Source organism: Bidens hawaiensis, unplaced genomic scaffold (assembly GCF_021521415.1).
Source record: "Bidens hawaiensis isolate Kalapana, Puna unplaced genomic scaffold, B.hawaiensis_p1.1 tig00007952_1, whole genome shotgun sequence".
Classification (NCBI taxonomy): Eukaryota; Viridiplantae; Streptophyta; class Magnoliopsida; order Asterales; family Asteraceae; genus Bidens; species Bidens hawaiensis.
Window position 1 is genome coordinate 1,153,020 of NW_027491553.1, and position 26,863 is coordinate 1,179,882.

The window sequence follows — 26,863 nt, forward strand, 5'->3', positions numbered from 1 at the left end:
AATCTTTGTTTTGGTGTCTTAACCGAAACCATGAAAGAAATGGCTTGATTGTGGGTATAACTTGCTTGGTGTGGTGTTGTTGTGCTTGTAGGTGTTGTATCTAGTTGCTAGCAAAGGCTAGAAAGCAAGATCTTTGCGATCTAAAGCTAGAAACAAAAAGGTAGTTCGGTTTTTCGTATAATTTGTAAGATTTGGACAGATTGTGGTAGACTTAGAGTTGAGTCATGAAATTTCACAGAGATGATCTAGACATGAAAATATGAGATCTGTGAAATTTTGGTAATTTTTGGATAAAGGATGAATATTTGGTGAATTTAATGCTCGGTTTTGGCTAAAAACGGTGAAAAATAGCTAAACATCATGAACAATTCTGGAAAAATTTAGATAAGCTTTTTATAACATATAAAAGTCTCACACAAAATTTCAGGTCCATTGGAGAAGTCTAAGTAGGCTTTTCGGTAAAACGAGTTCTAGGGTTTTCTAGCTCGGTTTTGGTGAAAATGGCATGAAAAATGAGTTTTTGGTTCTGTAAAAATTACTGGGAACTATGTGGATGGCAGGAGTCATCTCAGAAAAATTTGGGATTTTTCTAAGGTCGTTTGGTATTTTCGACATATTTGGTGTTTAAATGACGTTTAAAAATAGATAAATAAATGTTAAATATAAAAATTAATTCTGGAAATATTTTTATAAAATTCCTTACTGTCAAAAACTGATTTGTACAAAATTTCAAGATCCGAGACTAAACGGATAATTATTTGTGCTAAATAGAACATAAAAACAAACTTTTAAAGCTTAAAACGCGTAAACCGGCAAAGTTCGCCTAAGCGAACTGACTGGTGTATAAAAACCTTAAAAATGGACTATTTTCATGAAACTAAATTAGTTAAGTAAAAATAAATCATCCGAAAATAATTCGGATGATTTGGGTAATTTTACCCGATTTAGTCGTTTCCGGTATATTAAAGACGGAAACGGGCCCCGCGGCCAAACGGGGTGTCTAAACCGAGCTCTAATTTCACCACTTTAATTAAAATATCAATAACAACTATTGTCGGGTCGTATGTGGCCAAACTCATTTTTGAAAACATAAAGACGAATAACCGTGCTAGGCACGCAAAACGAGAAAACAAACTAATGGTAGTTTTGACTAAAGAACTCTAAGTAATATCACAATCTAAGTCCTGAGAAGTGTTTCGGGGTTAACATTGTCCCCGGATCGTGTACGGTACTGGGTCAACAGTGTCCCCAGACGTACCGGTTAACACGAATTTAAGTTATATTAATAGAAATTGTGTAGTAACGACTTAGGGATCGTATTACAGATCCAGACCGGTAGCTGTTCACAGTATTACATCTGCTCACCAAAAAGGTGAGTTTTCACGAGCCCCTTTTTATTGAACTGTTTTAAATATTTTCCCGGGGCGGAAAGCATGTTGTTATCAAAGTGTTTAAGTACATGCCGATCGCATGGAAATGAATGTATTTATATAATGTCTATTGTACGGGAATCGTACGGTAGTGTATTAAGATGGTAATTGTCTGAGTTACTAATATTGTAAGGCCCGAAACAGTGTTCTGGGCTAACAGTGTCCCCAGAGGTTATTAAATGTATTTCTGGGTTAACAGTGTCCCCAGAGGTTATTAAATGTGTTTCTGGGTTAACGGAGTTTTCACTTGTAGGCTCAGCATAATTACATCATTAAATTATGATTATTAAAATGATTTGTCATGGTTTACTTAAATTAGTGAAACTCACCAACTATTCGTAGTTGACCCGTTTTCTTTACATGCTTTCTAGGTACACCCAAATTGGAATGAGTGATACGTGCTTGCTGATGTGTGCTATTTTATGGAAGCTTAAGAGTCTATATTTTGTTTTAAACATGTTAACGTACTATTGGTAAAAATTATGTGATAACACCTAGTCGGTAACGAAACTCGGAACAATGTAATACGTTTAAATTATTGTAGTGGTGTTTTATTTATAAGCAATGCTATTGATATCAGATGTGTCTGTTGCATCCCGTGTACGTTTCCGCTGCGGTTACGGGGTGTTACATTTTCAAGTGCATGAGATTGGTCGAGTGTTCTTAGTTGAAGATGGGATTGCACATGTTTATTGGTTGAACGAGATTCAAGTTGGGGAAATGGTTGAATTTTCCAGCGGTGTGAAAGAATTCAAGGAATAGCCTTGATTCTTGAGAATGAGAATGCATGGATTGTTGCCTTTAATAGTGATACTTCTATTAAAGGAGTGTGTGTGTGTGTGTATAGGGGCGGGTTAACGTATAGTAATGGTTTATCATACCTTAACCTCATACGCCATTTTCCGGCGCCGCCTTTCCAGCGCTGTCATCGGCGAAAAATCGGGATCTGGCCGGAAAAACGAGATCTCACTTGTTTTCCACCGTTTTTCACCGTTTTTTGTCCCTTTTGATCCAGATCTGAGCTAGGGTGACCCCTAAGCACATCTTTTGATCGGTTTATACCCGGTTCCATCTGGATCTCATGACTTTAATGGTTTAGGGTGTCGGTTCTTCATTTCGCGACTAGATCTAGCAGGCTTGGATCCATACAATATCATATTATCATTACCTCGGTTCGGGAATCGATTCTTCTCCTTGGTTTCGGTTAGAGAAAGAGAGAGATGAGAGAGAGCTTAAGTGTGTGTTTTTGATGGTGTATGGAATGTGTGGAAAATGGATGGATTATGGGTAAATTAAGGTTTATATATCATGGATCATGGGCTTAAGCCCATGGTCTTTCTCCCTTCCTTATTAACCAAAGTCCATTACCCATACTAATTAACCCAACACAAGCCCGACTCATAATAACTCATATTTTATCTTATTACCCGAAACGAGAAAAAGGGATGTTACACATATATGCAATAGCGTTATATTATATACAAAAATAAAAAATATCGATGTAGTGCATATGTGCATTATTGTTGTATTACATATATATGAATTAGTGGTGCATTACATACAAAAAATAGTGTTGTATTCAATAATCAGAATTGTATAATGCAATTACGTTAAATTATATGTAACAACACACTAGTGTACATATTATTGTATATATGCAATACACATTATTGCACTACATCAGCAGTTTGCTTGTTTTTCTAGAAACAATATCAACTTATTAGAAGGATTAATGAAATAAATTACATAAAAATTTTATATAAAAAAACTTAAAACTAATCCTTTATTAGTTCTCTAGTTTGAGGAATAAAATCATGAAATTCTCTCCGAGTGCTGCTGCACTAACGACCGTATTAGGAAGTAGAATTAGCAACTTTTACACAAATTTTCAAGTGCATGAGATTGGTCGAGTGGTCTTAGTTGAAGATGGGATTGCACATGTTTATAGGTTGAACGAGATTCAATTTGGGGAAATGGTTGAATTTTCCAGCGGTGTGAAAGAATTCAAGGAATAGCCTTGATTCTTGAGAATGAGAATGCATGGATTGTTGTCTTTAATAGTGATACTTCTATTAAAGGAGTGTGTGTGTGTATAGGGGCGGGTTAACGTACAATAATGGTTTATCATACCTTAACCTCATACGCCATTTTCCGGCGCCGCCTTTCCGGCGCTGTCATCGCCGAAAAATTGGGATCTGGCCGGAAAAACGAGATCTCACTTGTTTTCCACCGTTTTTCACCGTTTTTTGTCCCTTTTGATCCAGATCTGAGCTAGGGTGACCCCTAAGCTCATCTTTTCATCGTTTTATACCCGATTCCATCTAGATCTCGTGACTTTAATGGTTTAAGGTGTCGGTTCTTCGTTTCGCGACTAGATCTAGCAGGCTTGGATCCATACAATATCATATTATCATTACCTCGGTTCGGGAATCGATTCTTCTCCTTGGTTTCGGTTAGAGAAAGAGAGAGATGAGAGAGAGCTTAAGTGTGTGTTTTTGATGGTGTATGGAATGTGTGGAAAATGGATGGATTATGGGTAAATTAAGGTTTATATATCATGGATCATGGGCTTAAGCCCATGGTCTTTCTCCCTTCCTCATTTACCAAAGTCCATTACCCATACTAATTAACCCAACACAAGCCCGACTCATAATAACTCATATTTTATCTTACTACCCGAAACGAGAAAAGGGGATGTTACACATATATGCAATAGCGTTATATTATAAACAAAAATAAAAAAATCGATGTAGTGCATATGTGCATTATTGTTGTATTACATATATATGAATTAGTGGTGCATTACATACAACAAATAGTGTTGTATTCAATAATCTGAATTGTATAATGCAATTACGTTATATTATATGTAACAACACACTAGTGTACATATTATTGTATATATGCAATACACATTATTGCACTACATCAACAGTTTGCTTGTTTTTCTAGAAACAATATCAACTTATTAGAAGGATTAATGAAAAAAAATTACATAAAAATTTTATATAAAAAAACTTAAAACTAATTCTTTATTAGTTCTCTAGTTTGAGGAATAAAATCATGAAATTCTCTCCGAGAGCTGCTGCACTAACGACTGTATTAGGAAGTAGAATTAGCAACTTTTACACAAATTTTCAAGTGCATGAGATTGGTCGAGTGGTCTTAGTTGAAGATGGGATTGCACATGTTTATAGGTTGAACGAGATTCAAGTTGGGGAAATGGTTGAATTTTCCAGCGGTGTGAAAGAATTCAAGGAATAGCCTTGATTCTTGAGAATGAGAATGCATGGATTGTTGCCTTTAATAGTGATACTTCTATTAAAGGAGTGTGTGTGTGTGTATAGGGGCGGGTTAACGTACAGTAATGGTTTATCATACCTTAACCTCATACGCCATTTTCTGGCGCCGCCTTTCCGGCGCTGTCATCGCCGAAAAATCGGGATCTGGCCGGAAAAACGAGATCTCACTTGTTTTCCACCGTTTTTAACCGTTTTTTGTCCCTTTTGATCCAGATCTGAGCTAGGGTAACCCCCAAGCTCATATTTTGATCGGTTTATACCCGATTCCATCTGGATCTCGTGACTTTAATGGTTTAGGGTGTCGGTTCTTCGTTTCGCGACTAGATCTAGCAGGCTTGTCTCCATACAATATCATATTATCATTACCTCGGTTCGGGAATCGATTCTTCTCCTTGGTTTCGGTTAGAGTAAGAGAGATATGAGAGAGAGCTTAAGTGTGTGTTTTTGATGGTGTATGGAATGTGTGGAAAATGGATGGATTATGGGTAAATTAAGGTTTATATATCACGGATCATGGGCTTAAGCCCATGGTCTTTCTCCCTTCCTTATTAACCAAAGTCCATTACCCATACTAATTAACCCAACACAAGCCCGACTCATAATAACTCATATTTTATCTTATTACCCGAAACGAGAAAAGGGGATGTTACACATATATGCAATAGCGTTATATTATATACAAAAATAAAAAAATCGATGTAGTGCATATGTGCATTATTGTTGTATTACATATATATGAATTAGTGGTGCATTAGATACAACAAATAGTGTTGTATTCAATAATCTGAATTGTATAATGCAATTACGTTAAATTATATGTAACAACTCACTAGTGTACATTTTATTGTATATATGCAATACACATTACTGCACTACATCAACAGTTTGCTTGTTTTTCTAGAAACAATATCAACTTATTAGAAGGATTAATGAAAAAAAATTACATAAAAATTTTATATAAAAAAACTTAAAACTAATTCTTTATTAGTTCTCTAGTTTGAGGAATAAAAACATGAAATTCTCTCCGAGAGCTGCTGCACTAACGACTGTATTAGGAAGTAGAATTAGCAACTTTTACACAAATTTTCAAGTGCATGAGATTGGTCGAGTGGTCTTAGTTGAAGATGGGATTGCACATGTTTATAGGTTGAACGAGATTCAAGTTGGGGAAATGGTTGAATTTTCCAGCGGTGTGAAAGAATTCAAGGAATAGCCTTGATTCTTGAGAATGAGAATGCATGGATTGTTGCCTTTAATAGTGATACTTCTATTAAAGGAGTGTGTGTGTGTGTATAGGGGCGGGTTAACGTATAGTAATGGTTTATCATACCTTAACCTCATACGCCATTTTCCGGCGCCGCCTTTCCGGCGCTGTCATCGCCGAAAAAACGGGATCTGGCCGGAAAAACGAGATCTCACTTGTTTTCCATCGTTTTTCATCGTTTTTTGTCCCTTTTGATCCAGATCTGAGCTAGGGTGAGCCCTAAGCTCATCTTTTGATCGGTTTATTCCCGATTCCATCTGGATCTCGTGACTTTAATGGTTTAGGGTGTCGGATCTTCGTTTCGCGACTAGATCTAGCAGGCTTGGATCCATACAATATCATATTATCATTACCTCAGTTCGGGAATCGATTCTTCTCCTTGGTTTCGGTTAGAGAAAGAGAGAAATGAGAGAGAGCTTAAGTGTGTGTTTTTGATGGTGTATGGAATGTGTGGAAAATGGATGGATTATGGGTAAATTAAGGTTTATATATCATGGATCATGGGCTTAAGCCCATGGTCTTTCTCCCTTCCTTATTAACCAAAGTCCATTACCCATACTAATTAACCCAACACAAGCCCGACTCATAATAACTCATATTTTATTTTATTACCCGAAACGAGTAAAGGGGATGTTACACATATATGCAATAGCGTTATATTATATACAAAAATAAAAAAATCGATGTAGTGCATATGTGCATTATTGTTGTATTACATATATATGAATTAGTGGTGCATTACATACAACAAATAGTGTTGTATTCATTAATCTGAATTGTATAATGCAATTACGTTAAATTATATGTAACAACACACTAGTGTACATATTATTGTATATATGCAATACACATTATTGCACTACATCAGCAGTTTGCTTGTTTTTCTAGAAACAATATCAACTTATTAGAAGGATTAATGAAAAAAAATTACATAAAAATTTTATATAAAAAAACTTAAAACTACTTCTTTATTACTTCTCTAGTTTAAGGAATAAAATCATGAAATTCTCTCCGAGAGCTGCTGCACTAACGACTGTATTAGGAAGTAGAATTAGAAACTTTTACACAAATTTTCAAGTGCATGAGATTGATCGAGTGGTCTTAGTTGAAGATGGGATTGCACATGTTTATAGGTTGAACGAGATTCAAGTTGGGGAAATGGTTGAATTTTCCAGCGGTGTGAAAGAATTCAAGGAATAGCCTTGATTCTAAAGAATGAGAATGCATGGATTGTTGCCTTTAATAGTGATACTTCTATTAAAGGAGTGTATGTATGTGTGTATAGGGGCGGGTTAACGTACATTAATGGTTTATCATACCTTAACCTCATACGCCATTTTCCAGCTCTGTCATCGGCGAAAAATCGGGATCTGGCCGGAAAAACGAGATCTCACATGTTTACCAACGTTTTTCACCGTTTTTTGTCCCTTTTGATCCAGATCAGAGCTAGGGTGACCCCTAAGCACATCTTTTGATCGGTTTATACCCGATTCCATCTGGATCTCATGACTTTAATGGTTTAGGGTGTCGGTTCTTCGTTTCGCGACTAGATCTAGCAGGCTTGGATCCATACAATATCATATTATCATTACCTTGGTTCGGGAATCGATTCTTCTCCTTGGTTTCGGTTAGAGAAAGAGAGAGATGAGAGAGAGCTTAAGTGTGTGTTTTTGATGGTGTATGGAATGTGTGGAAAATGGATGGATTATGGGTAAATTAAGGTTTATATATCATGGATCATGGGCTTAAGCCCATGGTCTTTCTCCCTTCCTTATTAACCAAAGTACATTACCCATACTAATTAACACAACACAAGCCCGACTCATAATAACTCATATTTTATTTTATTACCCGAAACGAGAAAAGGGGATGTTACACATATATGCAATAGCGTTATATTATATACAAAACTAAAAAAATCGATGTAGTGCATATGTGCATTATTGTTGTATTACATATATATGAATTAGTGGTGCATTACATACAACAAATAGTGTTGTATACAATAATCTGAATTGTATAATGCAATTACGTTAAATTATATGTAACAACACACTAGTGTACATATAATTGTATATATGCAATACACATTATTGCACTACATCAACAGTTTGCTTGTTTTTCTAGAAACAATATCAACTTATTAGAAGGATTAATGAAAAGAAATTACATAAAAATTTTATATAAAAAAACTTAAAACTAATTCTTTATTAGTTCTCTAGTTTGAGGAATAAAATCATGAAATTCTCTCCGAGAGCTGCTGCACTAACGACTGTATTAGGAAGTAGAATTAGCAACTTTCACACAAATTTTCAAGTGCATGAGATTGGTCGAGTGGTCTTAGTTGAAGATGGGATTGCACATGTTTATAGGTTGAACGAGATTCAAGTTGGGGAAATGGTTGAATTTTCCAGCGGTGTGAAAGAATTCAAGGAATAGCCTTGATTCTTGAGAATGAGAATGCATGGATTGTTGCCTTTAATAGTGATACTTCTATTAAAGGAGTGCGTGTGTGTGTATAGGGGCGGGTTAACGTATAGTAATGGTTTATCATACCTTAACCTCATACGCCATTTTCCGGCGCCGCCTTTCCGGCGCTGTCATCGCCGAAAAAACGGGATCTGGCCGGAAAAACGAGATCTCACTTGTTTTCCATCGTTTTTCACCGTTTTTTGTCCTTTTTGATCCAGATCTGAGCTAGGGTGAGCCCTAAGCTCATCTTTTGATCGGTTTATACCCGATTCCATCTGGATCTCGTGACTTTAATGGTTTAGGGTGTCGGATCTTCGTTTCGCGACTAGATCTAGCAGGCTTGGATCCATACAATATCATATTATCATTACCTCGGTTCGGGAATCGATTCTTCTCCTTGGTTTCGGTTAGAGAAAGAGAGAGATGAGAGAGAGCTTAAGTGTGTGTTTTTGATGGTGTATGGAATGTGTGGAAAATGGATGGATTATGGGTAAATTAAGGTTTATGTATCATGGATCATGGGCTTAAGCCCATGGTCTTTCTCCCTTCCTTATTAACCAAAGTCCATTACCCATACTAATTAACCCAACACAAGCCCGACTCATAATAACTCATATTTTATTTTATTACCCGAAACGAGAAAAGGGGATGTTACACATATATGCAATAGCGTTATATTATATACAAAAATAAAAAAATCGATGTAGTGCATATGTGCAATATTGTTGTATTACATATATATGAATTAGTGGTGCATTACATACAACAAATAGTGTTGTATTCATTAATCTGAATTGTATAATGCAATTACGTTAAATTATATGCAACAACACACTAGTGTAAATATTATTGTCTATATGCAATACACATTATTGCACTACATCAGCAGTTTGCTTGTTTTTCTAGAAACAATATCAACTTATTAGAAGGATTAATGAAAAAAAATTACATAAAAATTTTATATAAAAAAACTTAAAACTAATTCTTTATTAGTTCTCTAGTTTGAGGAATAAAATCATCAAATTCTCTCCGAGAGCTGCTGCACTAACGACTGTATTAGGAAGTAGAATTAGCAACTTTTACACAAATTTTTAAGTGCATGAGATTGGTCGAGTGGTCTTAGTTGAAGATGGGATTGCACATGTTTATAGGTTGAACGAGATTCAAGTTGGGGAAATGGTTGAATTTCCAGCGGTGTGAAAGAATTCAAGGAATAGCCTTGATTCTTGAGAAAGAGAATGCATGGATTGTTGCCTTTAGTAGTGATACTTCTATTAAAGGAGTGTGTGTGTGTGTGTGTATAGGGGCGGGTTAACGTACAGTAATGGTTTATCATACCTTAACCTCATACGCCATTTTCCGGCGCTGTCATCGGCGAAAAATCGGGATCTGGCCGGAAAAACGAGATCTCACTTGTTTTCCACCGTTTTTCACCGTTTTTTGTCCCTTTTGATCCAGATCTGAGCTAGGGTGACCTCTAAGCACATCTTTTGATCGGTTTATACCCGATTCCATCTGGATCTCGTGACTTTAATGGTTTAGGGTGTCGGTTCTTCGTTTCGCGACTAGATCTAGCAGGCTTGGATCCATACAATATCATATTATCATTACCTCGGTTCGGGAATCGATTCTTCTCCTTGGTTTCGGTTAGAGAAAGAGAGAGATGAGAGAGAGCTTAAGTGTGTGTTTTTGATGGTGTATGGAATGTGTGGAAAATGGATGGATTATGGGTAAATTAAGGTTTATATATCATGGATCATGGGCTTAAGCCCATGGTCTTTCTCCCTTCCTTATTAACCAAAGTCCATTACCCATACTAATTAACCCAACACAAGCCCGACTCATAATAACTCATATTTTATTTTATTACCCGAAACGAGAAAAGGGGATGTTACACATATATGCAATAGCGTTATATTATATACAAAACTAAAAAAATCGATGTAGTGCATATGTGCATTATTGTTGTATTACATATATATGAATTAGTGGTGCATTACATACAACAAATAGTGTTGTATTCAATAATCTGAATTGTATAATGCGATTACGTTAAATTATATGTAACAACACACTAGTGTACATATTATTGTATATATGCAATACACATTATTGCACTACATCAACAGTTTGCTTGTTTTTCTAGAAACAATATCAACTTATTAGAAGGATTAATGAAAAAAAATTACATAAAAATTTTATATAAAAAAACTTAAAACTAATTCTTTATTAGTTCTCTAGTTTGAGGAATAAAATCATGAAATTCTCTCCGAGAGATGCTGCACTAACGACTGTATTAGGAAGTAGAATTAGCAACTTTTACACAAATTTTCAAGTGCATGAGATTGGTCGAGTGGTCTTAGTTGAAGATGGGATGGCACATGTTTATAGTTTGAACGAGATTCAAGTTGGGGAAATGGTTGAATTTTCCAGCGGTGTGAAAGAATTCAAGGAATAGCCTTGATTCTTGAGAATGAGAATGCATGGATTGTTGCCTTTAATAGTGATACTTCTATTAAAGGAGTGTGTGTGTGTGTGTATAGGGGCGGGTTAACGTACAGTAATGGTTTATCATACATTACGTATGCGATCAAAAAACACGCTGTGGCAGTTCGTAAATAACCTAACAATAGTTCGCGATCAAATTGTCGATTACAAATCGACTCTGATCCAAATTCGGGAATCCTCCGCTCTATCTCATCCAATTTCTAAACTCTAATCACAGCTTAAATTATGAAATCTCAAAAGTCAAAAAACAAAATTGAAATGAAGCGTCGTTGAATACTAATGATATTCAAATTGATCAAAAAATGATGACTTAATCAATGAAATTAATGTGTAAAAGGCTTTAGAATCACGAGTCGATTATGAAATAGCAGAATAATACATTCAATTGAGCTTTGATTAAAGGTTCATGTTTAAACGTTCTGCACAAACTTTAAACGTTTTGAACAAAAAAGTCCAGAACAACAAGTTTAGAAGTTTAGAACTTCTAAACCTTTTGTACTGAAGTTTTAGTTTTGAACACCCAGAAACACAAACCTTTAAACGTCAAACCAAAATATTTAAACGCTCAACACGATTAAACGAACATAGTCATCAATCAAAACCAGAAAATTTCCACTAAATTTATACGTTCAACTAATACGTTCAAAAATTAGAAGTTTTAGGTGTTCAAAAAGTTTAGAAGTTCTGAACTTCTAAACTTTTTGAACCAAACAAACCGTTGAACGTTTAAACATTTAATGGCTCAGATATGTTAAAATTAGGTTTTAGATGAATTACTCTAGAACAAAATTTAACCTTCATTATTGTTCGCTATGTTCAATTGCCCGATTAGTCCAATTCTCAATCTTCAATTAGTCTGACTCCATGAACTAGAACAGAGATGGAGAACACCGTTCCATTTTCAATTTAAATTTGATTATGTTTCTGATCTTGGTCTACAATTTGTGAATCGATGTATGATCGTGTTTGATGAGCGAATGATTTAATTAGGGACGTAATCGGATTTAAACACATTTACATTTTTGCCAACGCGTGTTTCCACAAATCGACGTTCCAAACACTCGCGTACCTATTGTATGATAAGGGATTATTATATTGGATCCTTTATATATATATATATACTAGCAAAAGTGCTCACGCTTTGCTGCGGGTTCGTGCAAGTTATCATCTCGTATTGGTTTGTAGCGTTTGGTGTGGCGTGTAGTGGGTTATCAGTGCAAGCGCGTTTTTGCATGTGCATTTGGTTTGTTGGGTGTTGTTTTATTTTATACTTTTTTTTGGGGTGGGGGTGGGGGGAGGGGTGGGGGTGGTGCACACTAAAATATTAAGAGATGCATATATATTGGATACATCATGTTTTTGTGAAATATTTGCTAATATTCTTGCTTGTAAGTTTGTAAGGCACCAAATAAAAGCTTTTTGTTTTTGCAAGTTAAGTACCAATTACCTGATAACATCATAAATCCAATGTATATATGGATACGCCAGTATTTATGTGCATAACCAACTCACGTATGGCCACACCTTTACCCTTTTTACCATTCGTTAACTGACAACTTACTCACTTTAATTAGCGTATGTCTTTCATCTCCTGTATAAATTTCAACTCTAACTACTCATTAGTTAACACACATTCAATCCTTTATATTGATTAGATTTCACAAAACACACCATCAGCAATGATTTAACCTGCTTAAACTAAGGAATTTGATTTAAAAATCATAAGACTATATATACTAGACATTGCAAATACTCAAAGTGTTCAGGTATAGCAGTCCTAGAAGATTTAGTAATTCTTGGCATGTTTTCAACTTTACAACTTTCATAGTGTTGGCGAGCAAGGTAGCAAAAACACCATAAACAATATCATATGCAATCTTCATCAAGATGTTAGTGAACTCAAAGGGTGGTTTACATAATTTTTACAAGGTCTGAGGTCATTTTTTTAACAACTTGAACAAACGTTTGTCACTTTCTATACCAAAACTTGAATATTATTAGCCAATTATTCTTGATGCAAATCAACAACTATGATATTAAACATAGCTTGTTATACCATGTTAGTTAAAGGACCTCTTTGCCAACAAGTTGACATTTGCCATGTAACTTTGAGTACACATGCATACCATACAAAATATATAGAACTTTACCTTGGAAGCAGATCAATACTTGTCTTCTCGGGCTATAACAACAATTTAAAAAAATGTTTGTAAAGGTTAAAAGTATAATGTGACTGTAAGTCCCCTCGGGGCGTCGCCGATCGATACGAGATCCGCACGATGTCTAGGAGTGCGGAATCCTCCTAGACTCGTTTATGGTGTGGAAGACGAAGAACATGATTACACACAAACACATACACGAACAAACACACGAATGGGATAAACACATCTGCAGATCTTTTATATAATAATCGAAACACTTACATACCAAACATGAAAACAAATGACGGCCGACCCGAGGTGAGCTCTACCTCGGGTCGTCTCACACGACTCTCTCTCTCGGTTTCTCTCTAGACAAATAAACTGAACACAAAACTCCAACTTTTTCTGGATCCTCAAACCTAAACAAGACACGTATATATATATATATAAACAACTTCACGGGCTTGGGCCTGTAGGCGAAGGTGTTCTAACTTCGCCTATGGCAGAAGTTGTTACAACTTCGCCTATGGCGAAGTTGTCCTAACTTCGTACATCGTTTCCGCTGATCAGAATTGCATAGCGACGGTCACAAAATGCACCAACAGACTCCCCTTTGACCGTTGCTCTCAATTCTAACAAACACAAAAGATCATCTGTTGCAAAACATGCACCAACAGACTCCCTCTTAACTGATGATCTTCTGTTTGCTCTTCAATCAGCCGTGTCTGAAACTGTCTTGTAGCTTCACAAAGCTACCAATCACCCAGCGTCTTCCATATCCGATCTCCCCTTCAGTGTAAGCTTCTCCGACTATATAGATTGAGGTCTTTGAAATGCATGCATCCCCGTGCCTAATTAATCATCTCAACCAATCACGTGAGTCCTTCTGACTTCACCAACACGTGAAGTTCTTGTAACTTCACCAACACGTGAAGTTGGGCTCCCTCCACAACTTCACCAACACGTCGGCATACGATAAGGTTTAATCTTCAACTACTCAACATCAAGTGATCAATTTCATCACAAAACCACCTTGACATAATCTAACACACATGACCATTAATTAATCCGAAGCATCTTCAATCACCAGGGATAACGATCAAGAACATAAACACTTTAATTCCCGATTAAATCCAACTTGTTCCAGAATTTTCACTTTAAAAAATAAGCATCACGTTTCATGATCCAATTCTCGAATGCCTTGAAAATAACATAAATAACATGCTCTGACCGCAATCCAGTAATGACGAAAACCTTCAGTTCAATTTGACTTTCTTCAGTTGGTCAACCTCGAACAACAACAATTTCATTGCCCACAAACACCCAAATATGTGTCAATATCCAGTTTCAATCAATATCCCATTCACAATCTCAACTCCATATCCAGAGTTGACATGTATTTGTTCACACGTAAGACCAAGAGATAACAAGTTTCACTCATTGACGGAACAACGTCTTCGGTCTCACAATAATCGTGTACACCTGGCCATACAGATGAAAACTCCAAACACTATTTTTTTTTTTTTAACTTCGCCTAAAAGTCAACTTCGCCCCTCCTTAACTTCGCCTGTCCTTAACTTCGCTCCTCATAAACTTCGCCTGGCTGCTAACTTCGCCTATGGCGAAGTTGTCCTAACTTCGTACATCGTTTCCGCTGATCAGAATTGCATAGCGACGGTCACAAAATGCACCAACAGTGACCTTTGATTTCAAAACTAACCTTAAATGGAGATGCAATATCAATTATTTTTTTTATTTCAAAACTAACCCAAAATGGAGATGCAAGAGTGAAACTAACTTGATCGCCTCCTTTCTGGTTCTAGCATGTGTAAAATTTAATAATTAGATATGTAAACATCTATAAATAATTGCAAAAGTATGAAAGTATTTGTAAGGATATATAAATAAAATGATTAAAAATTAATAAATGAAAAATGAGCTAAGCGGAGCTGAGCAATTTGTAATATTCGAAATATTAGTTAACTAAGACATATGCACACCTGATCATGAGGTTTAAGCATGCATTCCTCATATTCTGCTCCACAAATACACCATCATATTAATAGAAGCAAAAGAAAATCCGGAAAGAAATCAGACCATAATATAAAAATCAATATGAATTTAAGCCTGCTAAAGAGACTTTCCAAAAATCACAACTAAATTTTTAGTTCTTATAAACTAAACTTACACATTGGATGTTATACAATGTATAGCACAGATAAGGCAAATTGGAAATAAATAATCTAGCCTTTTGTGTATTTACCGTTAATAATCCCACTTTTAAAGTCACCACCAACGGTCTAACATTTCAACTATTTTTGTCTCAATGGACCTCCGTTAAAAAACACTAAACGTCGTTAAGTTTTTTTCCAAGTTTCAGAACGATCTTTTAGGGCTTTTGATCAGATGAAGGATAGGAGAACTGATGTGAAACTTACCTCGAAACAATGATCCAAACGACGAAACAATGTTTCAATTTGAATGTTTAAATTTCCAATTAACAAAAATCAAGCTATCTGAATCACCGTTTTGAGATACGTTCTACATTAGTCAACTCATATCCTTTTTCCGATCATAAGCCCTAAAACATCGGTTTGAAATTCGAAAAAAAAAACTTAAAAGACATTAAGTGTTATTTGATGGAGATCCATTGAGACAAAAATAGTTGAAATGTTGGACCATTGGTAGTGATTTTTAAAGTTAAGATTATTATCAGCCAATACATAAAAAGTGAGTTTATTTATTTCCAATTTGCCTATAGATAATACCAGTACCCGACGACATAAATTGTGTTGCATCTAATCCAAAATACGTAAGCTCACTGTTATTGTTGTACATAATGAAATTAAGGTATAAAGGGTTTCCTGCGTGATTTCCAACTTTTATAGAGGTGACTTGGCAAAAAGAAATACAATTAAATAAGGTTAAAAAAATTTATAAGTAAGATAAAAGTAAAATAAATAAATGTTGGATTGTTGGTTCATTGAGTGTAAGGTTTTCATCTTCTTATCAACTTGAGTGTAAGGTTTTCATCTTCTTATCAATAACTGTACTATAATGTTCATCTAATCAGCTTAAACCTCCTAAAGCTAAACAAATACCCCTGCTTCGATTACAATCAGCAAAAGAAAGCTCAATCAAGAAATAGGCTGCACATCATCATAATATCACTTACAAGTTACAATAATACTCAACAAATTAAAAGTCTCAAAAACCATGAATACAAGTTGGAGTAATTATCATCACAATCTATGTATCGATTTTAGAAAGTACAAAGGCATCAACTAACTGGCCTTTGTATAAAGAGTAGAAGCAAACACACTTTTGATTTCATTCATATTAATGGCAGGAATACCTTTGTTTGAAAAAACCTGCAACGGGTTTCAAATATCAAATTTCAAAAGCAAGCATGCATTAATAAGTGACATGTAGATGTGTTTTGTAGGTTGAACTCCTGATTCATACAATTCTTTTGGAGTAAGTTTTCTTTTGACCTTAAACATATAAAATGGTAAATATTTATAAAAAAGTTGTTAAGAACAAAAATGAACAAAAAAGTGTTCCCTGCTTGGGCAACTCAACTTGGGTCGTTTTGACAAAAAAAAAAGTTTAAACTGTTTGGCCCATTTTGACCCATACAATAATTTTCCGACCCATTTTGACACTTCTGAAAGTTTAACAACTTGGCCCATTTCTAAATCGCCCGACCCACACATTTTTCATCTCAAAATAATGTTATAACTTTTTTTCTAGATTATATCAACACGAATGTTAGTCTAAATAAAAGCGTCCAGAAGTCCATTTGGCCCCTACAAAAGAAGTGCCGTCCATTTATAACAAACCACAAAATAAATTAAAGGAAAAGTAAAGAAATAAAAGAAGAAAAATTCATTTCACATTGGTAGAAGAAAGAAAGGGAGAGGCTTCCACTATGATATAAATAGGAATGTAAGTTCTTGTACCACATCGCTAAATTATAAAACTAGTGAGCTCTTTATAAGAAAAAAACTTATATGTTAATATTCTTATAAGAAAAATCACACCAGTGGTCCTAGCGGAGGGTGAGAAGCACCCACATGTGCACGCGCACGGGCACAGGCTCGGGCGAAGTGCGATGGGCGCAATGTGGCGCTTTGATGGCGCACTTTGCACTTCGCACGCTCTCATCGCCGCGAGCCGAATAAGGGCCGACCGTCTTAGTATTTTTGTGGAAAATAAAAAATTTTAATAATCCTCCCATCGCGATACGCGAAAGGTGTAGATTAGTCTCATCGCGTTACATGATGACGTGTAAATTATTCAGAAATTTTGCGGCGTCACGATACGCGATGGACTATCAAAGTAACACATTGCATTACACGACGTGGAGGTTACGCAGACAATACACGTAACGTGCTACGTAGCCAACCTAGGGCTGACTCGGTAATGCTATAAGATTCATCGCGATACGCGATGCCCTTTGTTTATGACCATCGTGTTTCGTGACGGGTTCCAAAATCGGCTATAACTAGATTGGAAACGGGACATTCCTCCTCGTCCCACATCACTTTTTCTCCCTGATATTTCTTAAGAAGATGGTATAATACCTGAGTGATCGTAGCGATATCCTATCCGATCGAAAAAAACTTATATACACGAATCATAAAGCTCTGCATATTAAGGTAAGACATTGTGCCATCGTGTAAAGATTCTGATCTCTTGATTATCGTTATGATTATTGGTTTTATACTAATCTAGATATACTACATTGTGTTTAGCCTAGGTGCTTAATACCAGGAAGCATTTTTTAATTGTAAACTTGCAAGGTGAGACATTCGGGTTTTTGTACAACTCACATTTGTGTGAGACAACTGTTTTTCCAACACTGTCGTGATGATTTCAAAACCTATAAAACTCATGGCAGATGGTCTAAATGTTTTCAAATATATTTTTAAAGTATTTTAAATACATTACAGTGATTAAGTCTTTGTAAACTTACGAGATGGTTACTACTGGTATTGTGGGGGTATTGTATACAAGGCTTGCCTACTGGGCTATTACACGTTACTTATTGGACAAGTGTTAGCCAATAAGTAATATGACCACAGTCATAGATACGGTCGAGTGACAAGTATCTTTCGGTAATTTGTAAGCAGACAGATGTAAAAACATCTTAATGCTGTAAATGTAAAATGTGTCATTTACGAATGAATGTACTCACTAGTATTTTTTGCTAATTGAATATTTTAAACATGTTTCAGGTGACTTGTTAGAGGAAAATGAATGATGCCTGCGGGCTTCCAGCTTAAATAAGTGGCTTGTCACCGGAATAAAGAAACGTGTTTTGAAAATTAGGGTTATCCCTATAAAGTTTATGTTTGTATCAAAATGGATTAAATTCTCAGTTTGTAACAACAATAATTATGGTGTTTTTATAACTCTGATCACTTTTCCTAACTACGGTTCTGATAAAAATATTCCGCTGCAAAATAATTTAATAAACATCGATACCACCAATCAATGTTCACGGCTTCCTCCCAAGATATAGGGGTCGGGGGCTGTGACAGCTGAAGTGGCATTAGAGCCATTGGTTTAAGCAATATGGGTATTTTAATAATACCTAATCTTAAAATTTAGAGTTAGGATATACATGCATTAACCTATGTGTTAACCATACAGATAAGATTCTAACCATACATGAAAATAAATACTATTTTCTTTTGGAGTTCGTTGTTTTATTGTTTTTGATTAACAGCATGAGTGAGCTCATGGAAGCATTCGGAAAGATAAATGTTAACACTACGGATATGGAAGAAGGAGAATCCTGTGAAAAACACCCAGAACCCATGATCTTTCAAGCACAACCCATGGAACAAACTGTAGAAAAACAAAAGCCCAAAAGAAGGAAAAGACTCAAAGACTGGCAAAGAGGTTTGAGAAGAGGTAAGAAAGGAAGAACCATAATCACACAACCACCCCCCACAACTTGAACCAATTGAACCACAACCAACTCAACCACAATCCCCTTCAACAATACCAATGCATGAGCGACTAGGCAGATGCCTAGTTGAGTGCGAAATTTTTCATCAAGTATTCAATGATTTAGGTGTAGCAAGCTCCAATAACCTAAACATGCCATCTCAGAACCCGAATAGTACACTCCCCTCTGATGATATTATAAACTAAGATCAGCTAGAGGAATGGTGGACAAACGACCGACAGTATCAAACAATGATGACAAACCCGTATGCACCATTCCAGGTTGAAACTTCAAACTACCCCAGTATGACACCAGAAATGAGGACACAGCTTTGTCACTATGGGAAAGAATTGATGGATACAGGCAATAGGATGAGAAACATTGGGGAGAACCTGACCTGGAAATACTATGACTGAGAACCCTATATATAAAAACCAATATATATAATATCTATATGTTCATTATCATTGTATATTGAATGGTTTGAATAGTTCATTGTAATCGAACAGCCAGTCGGGACCAACGCGGGCATCTATCTTGTTTTCTTTTAACCAACGTACATCATATGATTCAAGTATCTGCTTGGTTGCCTTGTTGACTCTGTTTAGGGTCCTGTTTCTCCTTTCAGAAACACTCAAAGCTGTTAGTTTTAGATGATACGATCATACGGTAACATTAGTTGGGTATTAGGATCATACAGAAGCATAAATATATAAAAAAACAAATGATTGTTCAACCAATACAAACATATGGAATCGTATTGTTCAATCATACATCTACTCAAATGATTGTTCAACCAATACAAACACAATAAAATATCATAAACACTTACCTCCATTGCTGGGATTGAGAGGCGATAAGGGATTGTAGGGGGCTGAAGCATGTGAGGGTAAACATCAGCCATAGTTATTTATACCACAAAAAGAAAAACCGCCAGCCATTTATTGCAACCTTTGATTAAGGGGTTTTGATTTTTTATTGCAATTGAAGAGAATGTATGTGAATTGAAGGAGTAATTAATTGAAAGTTTGAAACATGTGGATGGTAATCTGAAGTGACAACTTAAGGTAGTGTAGAAATCACCGTTCAAGTCACCCAATAAATCCTAAACCTTCAACAAAATTTCCAATGCCCAAATGGGTTAAATAGTAATTCATAAATGTGACATTCGTCAATTTCGGGTCTCGATTCGTATTCGTTTTGTAAACTTTATTGATGTATACCGACCCGTTTTGTAAACCGAAACCTTTGATATAATAAAAATGATGGATTTTATGTTACAATAATGTTTTACACTTGTTGGGTCTTGAAAACATTCATTTCGGTCTTTAAAACGCTTAAAAATCACTTAAAACGAACTTTGGGGACCAAAACTACCATTTTTGAAAATTCAGGAAATAACCCCTTCGCGGGGCGCGACAAGATGGTCGCGGGGCGCGAAGGCAGGTCTGCAGCTGCACGTTTTTTTGGTTATTTTTATGCATACATGTGACCAAAACACACCATTTTCATGCAAGACCCTTTATGCTTGACCATTTCAACTTACCTTATATATACACCACCCTTTCCATCCATTAATCTCTGCTACAACTCCAGATCCTCTCTCAAATTCAAAGATCTTAAGGTTATTTTCATTGTGTTCTTGAAGTTTTGACTTCTAAAAGTCAAACTGAGTTTTATCTTTAATTCTAACTTGTTCATCTAACATTACTAACTCTTAAATATGGTGGTACAACATATATATAATACACACCCCTTATTTCCTTTATTTGTTACTTCACCGACTCCGGTTGTTTATGTTTCGAATGTCATAAGGCTAGGCTTCAAGGAGGACTTCGTGTTCTTGATATATATATTTACACACACATAACTTATTATACATCACTTATGACTAACTTCTAACCCTTTTTAGTTTGTTCATCTTATTTACAAGTTCCATGGTGTGGGTTTGTATAAGACTAACCTCGGTTTAACCGAAACTAGTCCAAACCGGAAACCGAACTTTTGTTTACTAGTTTTGTTAAAATAGTTGTTTAAACATGTTTATTGCTAGATTTGAGTTTCAAAAATCATTTTTACAAGTTCTTTGATATTAAGCATATGGAATCCATCTATGAACTCGTTGGGAGATGGAAACCGAACTAAACTGAAACTTTTGCTTAAAAGACTTGTAGTTAACTTTTTAGTTGTAAAATTTAAGTTTTCTTTATTTATAAACCAATATACAAGTTCTATGATATTTGGGCATGTGGAAACCATCTATGAACTATTTGTGAGATGGAGACCGAACCAAACCGAACTATACCGACTTTTACTCGCTTAAGACACACAAGTGTGTTTTTTTTAGCTATCAAGACTTGTATATTTCTTTAAAAATAGTTTACAAACTGATTTTAATTATTTTCTTAAGTACTTGGAATTGTTGGATCCAACTTGATCTCATCACATAGTTTGGACCGACAAAACCGAACACTCGCTTAACGTTCGTTGTTAGTTCTAAACAATAGATCTACATACTTGGTTAAGTGTTATTATGTTTTATTGAGTTATCTCATAATAATTAATATTTTGGAAAGTCGACTTTGGGTTTGACCATTTGTCAAGACCCGAACCAACAACCCGAACACTCGTTAAAAAACTCGTTTTAGTATCTTTGTCCCAAGGGAACTTGCATTTTAGCATTTTTCCCAACTTATTACTTAACATTGGTCAAGTAAATATTAAGGTTAGATACTTTAGCCCGATTTTGAGCAAACTCACATTTTTAAAGGGTTATTATTATAAATTCTTAAATAGTTACATGTTAAACCTTGAACTTTAAATTGTTTACTTTTTACAACAAATATTTTATTTAAAGATTCTTCGAGGCAACCCTTCTAAATCCAAGACTTCTTTTATTTTAGGCTTCATACGTTAACTCGTCGTTCCGGCAAACCTACAAATAATCAATCTTTCAAGTTTATTACTTTAATGTGAGTAACTTCATACCCCGTTTTCTATCTTTTGTTTTGGGGTGACATCTCATACTTATTCAAATCAAATGCTTTATACTTGAGTCTTAAACCACAAACATTGTTGTATACTTTACTTGAATAATTACTCGATTTGGTGTTCTATGCTATATGTCTATGTGTTTATCTCTTTCGGTTGGTGGAATCTATAAATCCTAGACTACTTGGCATCCCCTTGTAGCAAGGTGTCGTTAACGTAATGCAATTAACGATATTCTATTAAATCCTAGACTACTTGGCAACCCCTTGTAGCTAGGTGGCGCTAACGTAATTCTATTAGCGATTGTCAATTTATCCAAGTTGTTGCTTTTATTTATGGTTTTGTATACTAGTTTTGTGGCTCTTCATACTATATATCTATTGTTCAAATTTATGAATTGCTCACCAACCTTTGTGTTGACAAACTTTATTTTATGAAATGTTACAGGTTTGCATCTAGGTTGATTATGGAGTTCGGTGAAGAAAACGTCACAAATACCTTTAGGATATTAGGAAAAATGAACAATATTTGATTTGCTATATTTTGTTGTATTTGACTTATGAATATTTGGTTATGTGACATTTTCGATGTTGTGAAATGAAATGAGTTTGTTAAGTATTGTCTCTTTAAATAGTGTCATGCGCTTATGAGCAATCGTTGCACCCCGGCATGTTCCGCCGCCTTTGGTCGGGGTGTGACAGATTGGTATCAAAGCCATGAAAATTAGGATAGGTGGTTAGACGTAACGACCTAGAATTGTTATGCTTAGAGTCCTATACGTGTGTTCATACGTGTTTACTCTATTTAATTGTTCATATCGCATGTTTCTTTATAAACTTGTTTAAAATTCACCAATATCCTAAATGTTCACATACACATACTTTCATAGTATTTTCAAGGTATCATTTCCTTAAAACGCAAAAAGTAGATTTTATTGTGTTTTATGGATTACAAGATTAACTTGGATCCCGTTGTTTCAAATCCCTTAAAGGTTGCATTTATATCGGGTTTGTAGCCATCATAGTAAACGAGACATTAAAAAATGACCATTTGACAAAAAGATTCCAAGGATCGAAGGTGATTTACTTACCTGGGATGGTTGAGTTATAGTGCTCGTTTTCTAGGCCATAAACCGTGTTATAACTGCCAATTCTTTAAGTAATCGGATGCGAGCGTTCCGGCCGCCATCCAAATTTTCGTTGTTAAATCAATAGAACTACAGTGATTTCGTGGACGAGTGTTTTGACATGACGTTGTATCTCGATTTATTTTTTTATTATCGTTATTTGAGGCGAAAACATGAAAAAGTTTCGGTGGTTCGTACACATGTTTAGACTCCAATATGTTGTTTCATAAAACTTTTTAGTGTTGGAATATCAAGTCATGGTGGTTCATGCAAGATTTTTCCAACTCTATAAATCTCAAAGTCTCAAAATTTTAAGCTTTAACTTCTCAAAAACCATTTACTATTGTTTTCGGTTTTGTTGTTTATGCACAAAGATTTATATTTTCATCTAACACTAACATCTTCTCCATACTAACGCTAGGATACACAAATCAAAAATCGAAATCTTATTTTATTTTTATACACCTTTATATTCATTCCCTTTTACCCAAAAATTATCCCATTTTCTTTATAAATTTTTAGCATGCCTTCGCTAAGACGTCAACCGCGCAAGAACTCTACTCGACGTATGGCGGCCATCATCGCCAAGAAAATGGCCGCTGTGATTCCCAAACTTATGACCCAAATACAAGCAAACCAACCCGCACCCGTTGTTGCACCTATTGAACCCAAACCCACATCCTACTTGTTTATTCAATTACGAGTAAAACCCCTCTTTGGTTGGAGCTATCTGCATGTGCACCTCCTGTTGGAGTCCCAACACATTCACAAACCCAATTATGCAGCTTCTTTTAATATTTATTATTTTTTTTCCTTTTTTTTCTATCCATATTTTTCTTTTTTCTTTCCTTGTTTAGAATATTGGTATAAACGATTGAAAAATTTTATTTATATTTTATTTAGTTTAGTTTTTTATTTGGAGAAATAAGTTTTTTTTATGTTCTTTTTTAGTCTTATTATTCGGAATATATAAATTTTTTTTGGCCGTCAAGTCGTTGCTTCGGCCGACTTAATCATAGCTTCTGCCATCGTAGTCAAAGCTCCTGTCATCATGCTTAGCCGCCTAACCACGGTCATGCCACCAGTGATCTTCTTAGATCCTATAACCGATCGAGTTAACGCCGACATTTCTTCTAGTGTATTTTCTAACTTTTCCATTCTTGGAAGGCCAGTGAGAAAAATCCCCTGACGTGGAAACGTGTTAAAAAAGTCCTTATTTTTTAATATAAAAAATAAAAAATAGAAAAATAAATCATAATATTTTTGTTTTAAAAATGGTAAGGCTGAAACTCGTGATCAGATTTTATTGGTTACACATATTATCAAATTTGTTTTGTTTGATTGTATCTTTTCATATATATTTTAAACGAGGAAAATCTTGAATAACAAATTTATAAGATATCCTTTCGTTCCAAAATAATGGTACTCAAATATCCGTTTTTATCTACAAAACAATGGATGACCAAATTCAGGAAGATTACGTTGTTACAACACCGTTACTGCACGGCAATGGAGATGAGGAAAGAAATTCAAATGATGAACACTGCAACAAAATAGGACATGCTTCTTTCATAAGTACGTACTTGTGTCAATTGTCTCAATGCTCTCTCAGGTACTTTTATAAGTTCATGTCTTGTAATCATTATGTTTATTCAAAGAAACCTAATTTCTATAATTCTGATGGTTGTTTAAGGAATTGGAATATTATCAATCCCGTACACATTGGCAGAAGGAGGATGGTTGAGCTTGATACTACTTTTTGTAATTTCAAGCTTGACCTTCTACACAGGATTATTGATCCAAAGATGCATGGATGGTGATCCAACAATAAGAAGTTACGAGGGCCAGATCCGAGAAGACGAAAATTTCTTTGGGCCAAAGGCGAAATTCTTTTGGGCCTTAAGTAAAAGAAACATTTTGTTGGGTTTAAACAATTTATTTTTAAATGGGCTTACCTGATTATGATTTGAGTTGTGTAAAAAACTTTTGTAAAAAAATAAGCTTATAATTGTCTCGAATAAGATTAGAACCCACAACCTTTTGGTTAGATGTTATGCCCCTTTACCACTACACTAAGCTAGTGGTTACATAATTTTGTTGAAACATTGATTATACAAATTTTTTTTTTGATAAAAATACATATAATTTTGTTTGAAAAAAAATTTTCGGGCCTAGTGGGGTGTCGGGCCTGTGGCTGTCGACTACCCTGTCATGCCTCAAAGACGGCCCTGGAAGTTACACTGATATTGGAAATCGCGCATTTGGGAAGACCGGGAGAGCTATAGTATCAATGACTATGCACCTAGAGCTCTACTTAGTCGCAACGGGTTTCCTGATCCTAGAGGGCGATAACTTAAGCAACATATTTCCAGACATGGATTTAGATGTCTATGGCTATTGTGTTGGTGCAAAAAGTGGATTTATTGTTCTTGTTGCGCTCATTATACTCCCCACATGTTGGTTAGACAACATGAACATTCTTTCCTACATATCAGCTAGTGGAGTCCTAGCCTTAATGATCATCTTAGGCTCGGTCTTCTGGGTTGGTGCAGCAGATGGTATTGGTTTTAAAGAGAAGGGTAAACTCATAAATTGGAATGGAATGCCATCAGCTATTAGTTTATATGCATTCTGCTATTGGGCTCATCCAGTTTTCCCAACCTTATATACTTCCATGAGAAACCAACGTCAATTCCCAAAGGTTGTATAATCATCATGATAATTGTTAATTAGCTGCAAAATTATATTTCAATATTTGCATCCATTCTTACTAAAAAAAGTTTTGTTGTATGTTTTTGTGCTTCAGGTCCTGTTCCTTTGTTTTGCATTCTGTACAGTTACTTATTTATTGATGGGAGTTATTGGTTATCTTATGTTTGTTTCAAAGGCAGAGTCAGAGATTACCTTAAACCTTCCAACAAATAATATAAGTTCAAGAGTAACCATATGGACCACCCTCGTTACTCCGATAGCTAAATATGCACTAATGCTAACACCGATTGCCAACGGTATTGAAGCACATCTTCAGGCTTCTGACAATAAAAGGATGTGTAGCATTTTAATTAGAACAATTTTGTTGATTAGTGTAGTCGTAGCCCTGTCCCTTACCTTTTTTGGTTATATGATGTCATTAGTGGGTTCCCTATTAAGTGTGACAACTTCGATAACAATACCATGCTTGTGCTACTTGAAGATATCGGGAGTTCATAGGAGAATGGGAGTTGAGGTGGTGATTGTTGGGCTTGTTCTATTAAGTGGCTTAATTGTTGCTGTTGTTGGTACTTATGTATCACTGGCAGACATAGTAAGCCATCTATGAGTAATTTTGCTACTTATCCTCATTTTGGATAATTAGAAGTCTATCTTGATCTCAATTGAATTTTAGATTATTTTGAATTATGTTACAGATAATAAGTGAATATTTTTCTGTTAAGATCAGCCATATAGTTTGATGTGAAAATGTGAATGAATGAATTAAAACAAAAAAATATTAAAAAAAAGCTTTAGCGGCAACACTTGTTGCCGCTAATTACCCCGTTTGTTGTCGCCAAAAGTTTTAGCCGCGACGGGTCGCCGCTGAATCCCAAACTGTCGCCGCTAATATTGAAAGTGTCGCTGCTAAAGGGCTGCCCGGAGACTTTGTCGGAAAATTTGCTATAGGTAAATTTCC

At 35.3% G+C, this 26,863-nt stretch overlaps 1 pseudogene; it reads left to right on the forward strand.

Moving 5' to 3' along the window:
- Nucleotides 1-24,647: 24,647 nt before the first annotated feature.
- On the forward strand, nucleotides 24,648-26,512 carry LOC143636429 (amino acid transporter AVT1I-like; annotated as a pseudogene).
- The last annotated feature ends 351 nt before the right edge of the window (nucleotides 26,513-26,863 follow it).